Raw genomic sequence first — 12,480 nt, forward strand, 5'->3', positions numbered from 1 at the left:
GGGCAAGACTGAGATCATATTGATGACACATGAGTGGACATGAGCTCCACTGAGCACCTGTTATATCTGTCTGTCTGTGTGTCTGTCTCGTACATATGCGCACACACATGCACACGCACACGCACACACACGCACACGCACATGCACGCACACGCACATGCACACGCACACACGCACACGCACGCACGCACGCACGCACGGACCCACAATACGGACACGGACACATACAGGAACACATACGGACACATACAGGCACACATACGGACACATACAGGCACACAGGCATGAACGCACATGAACACACAAAGAAACCTGCCACGCATTCCCTGATGCCAAAATGGAAGAAGTAAAAGAGGTTCTCTCTCTCTCTCTCTCTCTCTCTCTCTCTCTCTCTCTCTCTCTCCTGGAGATATACTTTTCAGTTTGGTCATAAACAGTAAAGATGCCTTTGACGTTTTAGGAACTTTCGTGAACAGTTGTGGACAATGTGTTTTGCAACAGCCTCAGAGATAGTATTATTGTATGCTATCAGTGTTTACGTAATGGTGACAGGGGTAGGGGAGGGTCAGACAGCTAGTCCAGCCAGATGCGTTAGATACTGTAAAACTGTTTTTAATAATGAACATCTGCGTATTATACTATTTTATATCAATGTTCATGTGAATGGTTGGTGCAGTTTGTCAAACTGTGGGCTCATTTATCATCTAGGTGTTACTATATGTAATGGGGGGAAAATGTTTTGTTGTAGGATAAAAATGTTATACACTGGATTCATGCTGTTTGAATTGTTTTATATTTATATTTTTATACTTATTTTATTAATAAAACCTTGGGAAAAATGCTATGTTCTGGTCTGCTACTGTTGATATACTGTTACTGCTCAGCACCAGGCCCCCTCCTTTTGTCCATCTAAACAAATAATAAAATGTAATAAACACAACACACTGTTTTTTGTGTTGTGCAGCTAGCAGAGTATTTAGCCATTATGACCAAAATAGGGACGCCAGGAGTCATGTTGTTGATGCAATGTTGGAGGGGTGTGTGTGTGCGTGCGTGCGTGCGTGCGTGCGTGCGTGCGTGCGTGTGTGTGTGTGCGTGCATGCGTGTGTGTGCGTGCAATGAGAGAGAGAGGGAGAGAGCAGTCTCTGGTCTATGAGACTTCCGTTGAGAGAAAATACATCATCCTTCACAGAGAACATAAAAGTGTATAACAACGGCCGGGGACTGTTACTCTACCTCCGCGAAAATTATCCTCATTCCGCAAACAAGCACATACAGTATGCCAGTCTCTGTTATCAAACCCAGTATCGTGGCAGTTGTTGAGAAAGTTTCATGATAGCCTATTATACCTCAACAGTGAGAAAAATACTCGGTAATGCTCCGTCCACCCATCAAAGTGATCAAACTCATAATTCTTTTTATTAAATGAAAGAAGGATCAGGAGCATAGAGCTGAGAGGTGTGCAGCCCCTGTTGTACTGGGGAATATGTCACAATACCAAAATGTAATACTATATTATAACAGTCTTTAAATAGAGGAATAGTGTGTAATTTGATGCCCTGGTTACTCACTTTATAGCCATAGAAAAATGGGTTTGGAGAGGTAGAGCCCGCACTCCGAATGTATGGTAAAGAGCCACTTTATTTGAAATATGCCATTTCGATCCTCGATGGATCTTGTTCAGGTCAGTTTGGAGAGAAAAATGGGTCCCAATGAATCATTGAAGAGCCATCGTAGAACTGTCAAGTAGTAATGTTTTATGTCCGGTATAAAATAAATTGTTGGCCTACTCTTTCAGGGTAATCCTAACTGAATCGCAATGTCATCTGTGTTTTGTAAGGTTTTATGAATAATATTCTCTCTTGGTGTCCTACAATTTCTCAAAATAACAGCACTGTTTAAAAACTGCATATTTCAGAATAGATTTATCCATTGGGATTGTATGCACTGGGATTTGGGGTGATGAAAGCAAACACAACAATAAAAGAAAATGAAAGAACAGAAAAGGGTCCCACGGGGAATGATGCTGATTTATTTTGTTGAAAAACAAAAGAACTGCAAACCAACAGCAGTTTAATTGTTTTATTTTGAGAATGTTATCAGCTTTGAACTGTCTCATCTCTGTTTGTTGGAGACGAGTATAGGATCTTCAGGAGGTCTTGCACACAGCAGCAGGCATGTGCACACATAGACATGAAAGGGGGCTTGAGCCCCTGCCCTTTTAACAGTCTGTAAAAAGTGCCCTCTCCCAGACCATGAATGCAGTTTTCACTATGGTGAAAGAAATGCAAATGCCCTCTTTCCATGCCATAACTGAAGGCAGCATTCAAGAGAATTGCCATGTCCAAACTCTCCTGAACTTGAATGCAGCACTGTATGCCACATGTCCAGTATTGCCCTTTTTATGCTTAGTTAGTATCAAGTATGAAAATAGCCGACCTCCAAGCTCACAACGCGTTGTGAGGTTGGAGGTCTGCTATTTTCAATATTTTCACCAAAAGGCCCTTTTAGAAATTTCAGCCCCTGCCTGTCTAATATTCTCTGCACGTCCCTGCACAGCAGCATGGCAGAGATTCTCAACATGCTCACACTGACTGGTGTTCACCACACTGAATATAAAACATGCTAATAGGCATCACGCTCATATGCACTCTATTCTCCACTCACTGTTGTTGGTGCTTGGACCCAATCAAAATGCATTATGGTGGCAGGATAACAGGATTTATAGACGGCCAAATGTGTGTATCATTGTGTATTTGTTTTCCTTACACTAATTCTCATTCTAAATGCATTGGCAACAATCTCTCACACCATAGTGCTAATTTGGACTTGACTGCAGCTGTCAATCTTAACAAATCGACTGCCAGTTATTAATTAGTTAATTCATCCGCCTCTGCCACATGTTTTTTTTTCTTCTTTTTTTTCCTGACTGTTTTTACCTTATTTATGCCGGCAACTGGAACGCACCATGTGGCCAGGATGTAAAAAAAAAAAAAAAGAAAGAAAAAAAACACATGTTCGTCTTTTCTTTCAACAAGAAAAGAAACATTTTATAAGCGATCACCCGTTCTTTTGTTAGGGTCCATAGAAAAAAGCTTGTTTAGAACAAAAAACACTTCTGGGAAAGTAATGCGATATAAATGGATTTTTCTAAATCTGATAACACTAGTTCTTGCCCGGGGGTGTGCCAGGGCTGTATTAACCATTGGGCCGGTGGGGCCGTTGCCAGGGGCCCTTGGCTCTCAGGGGCCCTTGGGGGAACTTGCCCGCGTGGTCAATGACAATTTACAAAAATTAAATGTATATTTTAATCAAAAAACAAATGTGTGGGCCCCTCCTCTGTTGTCTACAGGTGCTTTCTTGGTCCACAGATGATCATCATGGCTTAAAATCCAAGCTGGGTAGTGCGCGTCAGGAGGGAGGAGGGGTTATGGTGGGGGGTGGGGGGCCCCTAAAAAATGATCGGCCAGGGGCCCTCGCGGGGGTTCATCCGTCCATGGGGTGTGCACAGTATATGAGGACGACCGGTGCCCGTTGGGCAGAATAGTCACCATTGACGTCCACTCGTCCAGTTGTGGAATACCCATTGTATCCGTCTGTCTGTCTGTCTGTCTGTCTGTGTTTGTTTCATGCCCATACTGTACATTATATGTCAGCATGCAGACAGACGACAGACGGTGGACAGACAGACATTGTTTCAGCATGCAGCTGTTACCATGGTGGCAACACTGTTTAGTATGGATCGAAAAGGTGCTCATTATCAATAAGAATTAATGAGCTCCATCCCTAGTGACGAGTGCAGAGGAACGTGAAGATGATGAGATGGGGAGAGGTCTGGACTTGTAACTTGTCAGGTCATAGCCCTTAACTCTTGTGTGTAGTAGCCTAATGGTTGAGACACGAAACGCAGGTCATTAGTTAATCTGAATGCACCCATACCCATAAACCTCAGGTGCATGGAGATATATTTAGCACAATCTCTCGATTAGCATTGGGGCAAAAAAAAAAAAACTTTTTGTTTTCTGGAATAAGGAAATGAATGGGAAAAAGCAAGCAAGTAATGTAAGTTATTGTGGAGACATGCATGTGAACGTATTTTGCGAGTCAACAGAATTTGCGTCTGAGCCCTAATGTTTCAAAGCCATAACGTTTCAGCAAAATACAAGGCAAAAGAGACTTTTAAAAAAGAAAAAAGGTTGACAGTCGCGTGTCAGAGAGTGGTGGGGTGCGAGCGAGACAGACTGTCATAGGGGGTTCAAGCGAGAAACAGCATTGGATAATGAGCAGATGTCATGATATCTCGCTTCAGAGGAGAGCAAAAAGGGGTTCAACTTCCAGCGTGCTCAATCTGCACATGAGAAGATCTCTCCACAGCCGCCAGACAGGTGACTGGCGGGGAGCTTCAAAACAGGTAGACGCTGAGTGCAGGGTTATCAGTGCAAATAATTTGCTTGCAGGGGTTTTCAGTTATTATACCTGCGGCGCATTGTGTGAGATGGTGGCCACGGAACAGAGAATTAGAAGTGAAAAGAAGCATGCATTTGATCAGGTGTAACATGCACAGGGGAGAGAGGCTGCACAATCTAAACACATAGGGAACATGAACACTCATTCACACAAACATAAATGCCATTTATCTCATATACAAAAGCCTCTGTAAGAACAAGACTGTGTTTGACTACGCAATCAAAAGTTCAAAGACAATCCATTATTTAACTGTATTGATATGCCCTTGTTGGGATAACCCTAACCTTAACACATTTTTCCTGGGAAGAAAACAACATTATGCACTCTCCGTTTTGCACCGTTGCCTCTTAAAACAAATGGGATCTGAAATGCCACTTCAAGATTTCAGGAAAAAGCAGGCAAGATACTCTGTACCAACAATATACACAAATACCTTTTCTGTTAAGTTGATTCATTTGCTAATGAATGCAGCTCTTAGCCACAGCTCCGTTTCCCGAGGAAGACTGCTACATGATGTTTTACAACAAAGGGGAGCTGAAATGGCACTTCAAGATGTCAGGAAAAAGCAGGCAAGCAACTCTACCAACAATATACACAAATACCTTTTCTGTTTAGTGGATTTATTTGCTAATGAATGCAACTCTCAGACACTGCTCCGTTTCCCGAGGAAGACTGCTACATGATGGAACCCGACTCATTCAATGCCAATGACGTCTCATGACGTCTTTTTTCAAAAGCCCTGGGTGCCAATGACGTCTTTTGTGTTTTTTGTATAGATCTTTTTTTTTTTTCATTTTTTTTTTTTTTTTTAAAGATGTCAAAATGACCTGAGATCAGAGAGATGCTTTTCTCTGTTTGTGTGTTGGCTCCCTCGTTTAGCTGATTGAGAAAATGTGTGTTCATTCTAGTGGATGGACACTTTTTTTGATTCAAACAGCTCTATCTCTGGAACCATTTGTCTGATTGACAAAATTATTTTTGCCACTGAATCACAACAACTGTGTCTGTTTCTGTGGGGAAAAAGTATTAAAAAAAAATCATTTTTTTTTCATTGCATAGTAAAGAAAAACATACAAAATGCTGGCATATCTATACCTTGGAGCCATTTTGGCTTCTGGCACGGATAGAGTTAAGCAATATGTCACTGAGTGGCCCCGCTTTCATCTGAGATGTATGATCCTGCAAGAGCACCGGCTCTGCAGCACACTTCTTCTTTTAAGACTTGTTTTTCCTCCGACTATTGATAGTCACAGTCAAGGCACTTCAAGATGTCAGGAAAAAGCAGGCAAGCTACTCTACCAACAATACACTCACTTGAGTGGCGGGGAGCTACAAAACAGGTAGACGCTGATTACAGGGTTATCAGTGCAAGTAATTTGCCTGCAGGGGTTTGCAGTTATTATACCTGAGGCGCATTGTGTGAGATGGTGGCCTTGGAACAGAAAATTAGAAGTGAAAGGAAGCATGCAGTTGATCATGTGTACATGCGTGCAGTTGAGAGAGGCTGCACAATGTAGACAAATAGCCTACTGTATGAATACTCATTCACACAAACATAAATGCCATTTATCACTATACAAAAGCCTCTGTAAGCACAAGACTGTGCTTGACCAAGCAATCAAAAGTTCAGTGACATTCATTGAAATCCATTATTTAACTGTATTGATATGGCCTTGAACTTAAGCACAACACATTTTTCCTGGGAAAAAAAACATTATGCACTCTCCACATCGTACAACAAAGCAGTGTTGATTTAGTCGACTAAGACTAAAAGACTAAACAATGTCAGATGACTAAAATAGGATGTTATTCAAAAGACTAAGACAAAGACGCCCAACTGTCTTTGGTTCGGGAAGCTCTGCTGAAGCCAGAAAAAACGGCATGGCATAATTGTGGAGTTTGCTGCAGGCATGAGGTCAGAGACAAGCAGCGGTGGAAAAAGTACTCACATGACTTACTTAAGTAAAAATACCAATACTGCAATATATAAATACTCCGTTAGAAGTAAAAGTCTGGAGTTCAAAATGTACTTGAGTAAAGGTTTGAAGGTGTTGGCATCAAAATGTACTTAAAGGGGAAGACCACCCATTTTCAATATTGAACTATGTCATTAATATACCTTAGAGGAGTTGTGTGGAAATAGAAAAAAAGTTCCCCCTCTTCTGTGTTGCCTAGAACTGGAGGATTGATTTTGGGGTTTGTATTGCGAATTACAACTTGATGACATCACACATTGTACTTTACAATACAAACCCCAAAATCAATCCTTCAGTTCTAGGCTACACAGAAGAGGGGGGAACTTTTTTTTTATTTCCACACAACTCCTCTAAGGTATATTAATGACATAGTTCAATATTGAAAATGGGTGGTCTTCCCCTTTAAAGTACCTAAAGTAAAAGTACAAAATGTTTGAAAATAGCAGATCTACAAGCTCAAAATGCGCCGCAAGGCGACGCGTTGTGAGCTTGTAGATTGTCTATTTTCAAATAACCTTGGTATAAAATAGGGCTAAAGTGGTTAATGTATGTTTTATAATATTATAATTTATATCTGCAAAGTAACTACTGTAGTAATTAAAGAGTGAAAGTACAATATTTGGATCCGAGATGTAGTGGAGTAGAAGTAAAATTCTACCACTTTTTCTAGTCACATGTTCAGGCCCGGATTTATATGACATGAGGCCCCTGGGCAAGGGGAAATAAAGAGGCCCTCATGCGCGCGCAAAAATTCCACCTCCGGTCCACCTGACCACACCGTGACCTCACCTCCGGACCGGCCCGTGCATAATGTGACTGTGTGCAGAGGCGTAATTTGACCAATATCTAGGGTGTTGCAAGGAATTAAGTGTGTCCACCCGCCCGTAGGGCGGGTGCAAATTTTTTGGGGTTTTACCCGTTCTTGTGTGCTTTTTATATCAATTTCGGGTGTTTATTCCCCACACAACAGTTTAACAAGGAGCTGCAGATAGATAGCTGTTACTATTTATTTAGCATGCAGCGAAACACACACACACACACACACACACACACACACACACACACACACACACACACACACACACACACACACGGATACAGAATTGGAGTTTGCGTGCATGTGTGTAGCCTATGTGTGTGGAAAGTACTTTAGACTGCACTAAGCTTTCAGAGCAGCTACATGCAGTGCGGCCAGCAGAGCAGAAGCTCTCAATAATAAAACAAAATGTACTGTAACTAAACACAAATATCACTTTATTTGGATTGCAATACTTTAAAATGTCATCATTAAATTAACTCATTCAGGGTCTTTTCAAAATGGCAAACCGCCACCCTCTCCATAGACTTCCATGTAATTCATAGTGCACGGATCATGCACGCCCATGCCTAGATCATGCACCACGTGTGTGCACACTGTTCACAGCTTTCAAACAAAAAAATCCGAATGGAAATCCGTTCAGGCATTCATGAGCTAGCAGCCATTATGTTTTCTTGAAATGTAAACAAACATGGCTACCATGTTTGAAAGATGGGTTTGGTATGGGGGTTAAACATGGAATTTCGCGATTGCGATCATGCCTACTATATTTTTTGGGGTCCCAAAAAAAAATTTTTTTTGAATTTTTTTTTTTTTTTTTTTTTGAGGCCCCCCTCCCCTGAGGCCCCTGGGCGCGTGCCCACCCTAGCCCAATGGTAAGTCCGGCCCTGCACATGTTCAAATACTGGATTCTGATTGGCTAAATTCCGGAGGTTATGGCAGAACAACCGCCGCAGTTGTGTGAGGACGAGATCAATGCGCCTCAGTGTACATCCGGGGACTTCAGGAGGTAGTCGGAACACCTTTCCCCCAACCAACATATGACGGTCGTAGCGGTCCTATGTTTACTAACGTGCGTACGACGTCGCCGATTTATTTGGATCCAATGCAATCCGCCAACTTTAAAGCCCCTTTTCTCTGAACCTATGCCTTTCTGGAAGCGAACAGCCTCTATTTACGGCCGGAACGGTCCTTCTAACTGACGTTAGCTTAGCTGTATGCTAGACATCTTTCTCTGCATGGAGTTGGCGTCATCTGGTGGTGAGTAGAAGATGTTGTTTGTGGAACTATTTGCTGTCGTCGCGGAAGTTTTATAGGCAATAATGATTGTAACTTAATATCCTTGCAAGTTACAACTATGTGTTTTCTTTCATGTATACGGAAAAAAGTGGTAGAAAAGCTATTTACCACTCGGGGTCGGACATTATGCTCTGATAATGTCCTGTGTGAGGGTGTTATCGGACTCGGCTTCGCCTCGTCCGATCACCCCCTCACACAGGACATTATCAGAGCATAATGTCCTCTCACTCGGGGTAAATTGCTTACGTAAATGTCCTTAGTTACTTTACACCACACAGGCATTGGATCATAATCTCCCCCACCCCCCTCCAACCCATTTGCCAGGTTGGAACAACTGCATTGCCAACCCTCGGGAGGGTGCGGATTAGCATTTGAGGCGGCCTGCGTCTCTGACAGGTCCACATGCATTTGTGATGGGAGATGAGATATACTGTCATGCACTGTCACGCGGCCCCGGATGCACAGTGGAGGAGCCCTTTGATGGTTCTAAAAGCCTTGAGCGAGTGACAATTACAAGCTCTGCATGGCAAAGAGGGTCAAAGAGGGGAACATTTGATGCACCGGACATAGAGACGAGGTCAAGAGTGGTGGAGGTTGTGTGTGTGTGTGTGTGTGTGTGTGTGTGTGTGTGTGTGTGTGTGTGTGTGTGTGTGTGTGTGTGTGTGTGTGTGTGTGTGTGTGTGTGTGTGTGTAGCTATACTTATGGGTTAGATAGAATACAAATAAAATAAATGAATAAATTATTGCGACCGTAGGTCGCACTTACTATCAAACCCTGCACAAACTGTCAGTCCGTCAGTCCGTCAGTCAGTCAGTCTGTCCGTCTGTCTGTCTGTCACACCTCACACGTCACACTCTTGCCCTGCTCATATCTCCGCAACCGTTGCCCCGATCCATGCCAAATTTTGCACACACGCTCCTTGGCTGCCAAACTACAACCTCCAAGGACCCCCGGAGCTCCCTGGGGGACCCCCAGATGTAAAAAATGACCAAATGTGCAAAAATGACCAAATGACCACCCCAACAGGGCTGCTCACGGGGAATTCCCGGGGACCACCCACTCCTGGTGCTCCAGAACGGATGCAAAAGTGGTGGCGCCCCCAGTGGAGGACCCCCTACACTGCAGCTCACATAAAATGCCGTAACTCCGGCTAGGAGCGACCGGGAGAGCCGGGGCCGGTACCTATTCGTCCGCCTTGCCGGCGCGGAGACCCCACCCCTTATTTCTCACATGGCCCTCTTCTAGCACCACCATGAGGCCGATTCTTGCAAAACACATTTTTGGACACTGCTCCTACAATTTTTGCCCTAAAATCACGCGAATCGGTACACAGTATGTCTACACTCATCCCATCAACATGAATCTCTCCCATATAGCGCCACCTCCAGGCCGATTTTTAAAAACACATTTTTGGACACTGCTCCTACAGATTTTGCCCTAAAATCACGAAAATCACTACACAGTATGTCTACACTCATGTCATCAACATGGATCAGGAAGATTTTGGCAAAACACATTTTTGCCCTATTTGTGGAGATAAGTGACCTACGGTCGCTTATCTCCCGATTAGGGAGTGTTACTGGTATTACAACTACCACTGGAGCACACTCAACCAATCATTGTGTTAAAGTGTGAAGCACAACTGAGATCGCCTTGGCTAGAATGGCTTTTTCTTTCCCTCAACTATGTTTTTTTTTTTTCATGTATTTGTGCAGGTGAGATGTTCTTTCATGTTTTCGTGCCACTGTGGCCATTTCTTTAGAAAAGATGCCAGCATTCACTTTGAATCTTTTTCCTTTTTCCTTTAATTCTTGCCCCAGCAGCTGCAGCACACGGTCGGACGTTTCGGCCCTACCGGGCCTTCCTCAGCGTGTATCTGAGGTCTACTACAATAAGTGTCACTTATGAAGGGGGCCTGGGTGTTACACACAAAACGGTCCAAGCAAACACAATGTACAATACGTTCAGATAAATCACAATCTTTTTTCTTTTTATGTATTTTGTCATCAAATTAAAATACAGTTCAAATACATTTTTAGAAAAACAATTTTAGAAAAACAATTTTAGAAACCAACCCTTGTCTGTGCAGGTCCCAGACCCCTCTATAAAAGACAGATTGTTTGAACCAGTAATAATACATAAGGAATTAAAAAAACAGGTACTATGAACACTGTCGTGTTGATACCAATAAATACATACTCAGTACAAAGAGAGGCAGTTTTCTTGTCGTTTTAAGACCCACTCACAAGGTAATTAAACCTCAACGCTCAATAGTAGTAAGTAAGTAAATCTAGAAAATAAATAAATAATCATAAGAAACATCCCAACAGCAGTTCTTCATTTAGCCCTTTTGGGTACTCGGTTTGTAAAGAGTGTATCCACCATGCCTCTCTCTGTAGGAGTAATTTCTCACGATCCCCTCCTCTTTTTAAGGGGTGTACCACCTCTATCCCTTGAAACCTGAGGTCATAGACTTTATGTCCCACTGAGTTGAAATGTCTCGCCATGGGCATTGTGGCCATTTCTGCCTGTCATCATTATGAAAGAGTTAGGAGAGCTCTGTCATGCATGGTGGGAGATCAAACACGTCTCTTCTTGCAGAAGGAAATGTGTTCTTCTCTTCCACAGAACAGTGTACGCTCAGCATACAAGAAAACCAGCACTGAGAAGGAGGACATCAGGCAGTCTCCAGGCACTGACATCCTGGAGAGTTATACAATTACTGACAGTAAACATGGCCGCATTGCAGCAGTTAACAGCTCACTCAGTGTGGAGAGCCTTGGTGGAATTGTTGAGTTGTGTGTTTGTTTGAAGCACATGAGGGAAATAATTGCTTTGTGATCAACACAGTTCATATCTTTTTGACTTTCATCTATTAACGTTTAACATAAGTATTCAGACAGCTGTATTTCATACACATGTCTCATGTACTGTGCATGGTTCCCCATATGTGGTCTCTCCTTTAATATTCCAATATTTTAAAGCTATACTGTGTAAGATGCTCAACTAGTGGTCAGTAGCCCTATAGCAAACCGCGGTCGCGTCCGCGTCTTTCGGCCGTTTTTCGTACGTTCACACCCCCGCGTCTGCCTCCACAACGCCGAGAGCTATCTTTAGAGGGGTCCCTGGTTCCTGTGCGTTCAGGCATTCCGGAGAAACGGACTACTTCACCCTGCCTGGTAGGCGAGATTACCTTTTGAGTAAAGAGACACACGGGCGACTACAAATATGGCCGCCATAGCGACCCCACTTCAAGATGCGCTGTGATTGGCCAGCAGTGTATAACCCTCGCTGTGATTGGCCGGTAGTGTGATGACACAATTTTTCCGCGAAAACCGGTCCCCGGTAGGGATCATAGAAAACATATAAAGAGAAGGCTTTAGAAGCTGAAAATAACGGAGTGGGCGTTCTAAAACTTTAGCGATTTAACAGTTAGGACAATTTTAAGATTTGTTTTATAAAAAAAGTTACATGGTATAACTTTAATATTTCAATCAAGATTTGTATCTTAAGATTTATTATTGTATGTTTTATGGCTGTTTTTATTTGACAACAATATACATAGCACTGACAGCTCTGATACAAGAAACACTGCAACAAGCAGTCGGTATACTGTAAGCATAGGCCTGTCCCCAACACTTTGTGTGCGTGTGTGCCAGTGTTGATTTTGTCGACTAAAACTATGACGAAAACTGTGTTTTCTTCACTGACGAAAACAAAATAAAAACTAAGTTGTGATGACTAAAACTAAGACTAAATATATTGACAATTTCGTCAACAAAATACAAACTAGACTAAAACGTTAGGAAGAAGAGAGTAATTTTATGTTTGGTTGCTCTCAGGTGTTGCGTATACTGAAAATTGAAGATCTACAAGCTCACAACGCGTCGCAGCGCGACGCGTTGTGAGCTTGTAGATCT

This window comes from Nannobrachium achirus (genome assembly GCF_963921795.1).
Source record: "Nannobrachium achirus genome assembly, contig: SCAFFOLD_509, whole genome shotgun sequence".
In the NCBI taxonomy this organism is placed as follows: Eukaryota; Metazoa; Chordata; class Actinopteri; order Myctophiformes; family Myctophidae; genus Nannobrachium; species Nannobrachium achirus.